At 28.5% G+C, this 1027-nt stretch overlaps 1 non-coding gene across 1 annotated transcript; it reads right to left on the bottom strand.

Moving 5' to 3' along the window:
- Positions 1-789: 789 nt before the first annotated feature.
- Positions 790-861, bottom strand: trnac-aca. The gene has a single exon. It is a non-coding gene; the product is annotated as a tRNA-Cys (tRNA).
- Positions 862-1027: the final 166 nt, after the last annotated feature.

The following is a 1027-nucleotide window of genomic DNA, read 5'->3' as shown; positions in this document are numbered from 1 at the left end:
CACTGTCTTTCAGATTAATACATGTACACATCAACTTTATTTCAGATTAATAAATATACATATCAACTTTCTTTTAGACTAATGCATATACACATGTACTTTCTTTCAGATTAACGCATATACACATGAACTTTATATTTGATTAATGCATATAAACATAAACTTTATCTCAGAATAATTCATACACGCATCAACTTTATTTCAGATTATTGCATGTACAAATCAACTTTCTCTTTGATTAATGCATGTACATATCAACTTTCTTTCAGATTAATGCATATACACATCAACTTTCTTTCTGATTAATGCATATACACATCAACTTTTTTGTTAATTAGTGAATATAAACGTCAACTTTATCTCAGATTAATGCACTTACACAACTTTCTTTTTAATTAATGCATACACATATCAAATTTATTTTAGATTAATGCATTTACACATCAACTTTCTTTTAGATTAGTGCACATACACATCTACTTTCCTTGTAAATAATGCATATACACATCAACTTTCTTGTAGATTAATGCATATACACATCAACTTTCTTGTCATTATATCATCAACATTCATTATGTCATCATCACTGTTCATCATGTCATCTTCTCAATTCAACATGTCATATATACTTTGTCTTTTAGATTAATCCATATACACATCATTATTTTTTCATAAAGGCGTGCACACATCAACTTTCTTTTTGAATAATGCATATGAACTTCAACTTCATATCAGAAAAATGCATATATACGTCAACTTTCTTTTGAGTCAATGCCAACTCTAAACATTTGACCCCGACGTGATTTGAACACGTAACCTTCTGATTTGTAGTCAGACGCGCTACCGTTGCGCCATGAGGTCTACTGATTAACACATATACACATCAACTTTTTTTCAAATTAATGCATATACACATCAACATTATTTTTTATTAATGCATATACACATGAACTTTATCTCAGAATAATTCATACACGCATCAACTTTATTTAAGATTAATGCATGTACAAATCAACTTTCTCTTTGA

The sequence above is a fragment of the Etheostoma cragini genome, unplaced genomic scaffold (assembly GCF_013103735.1).
Source record: "Etheostoma cragini isolate CJK2018 unplaced genomic scaffold, CSU_Ecrag_1.0 ScbMSFa_2762, whole genome shotgun sequence".
Taxonomy (NCBI): domain Eukaryota; kingdom Metazoa; phylum Chordata; class Actinopteri; order Perciformes; family Percidae; genus Etheostoma; species Etheostoma cragini.
Note: the sequence above shows the minus strand (reverse complement) of the source record. Positions and strands in the feature narration are given on the sequence as shown.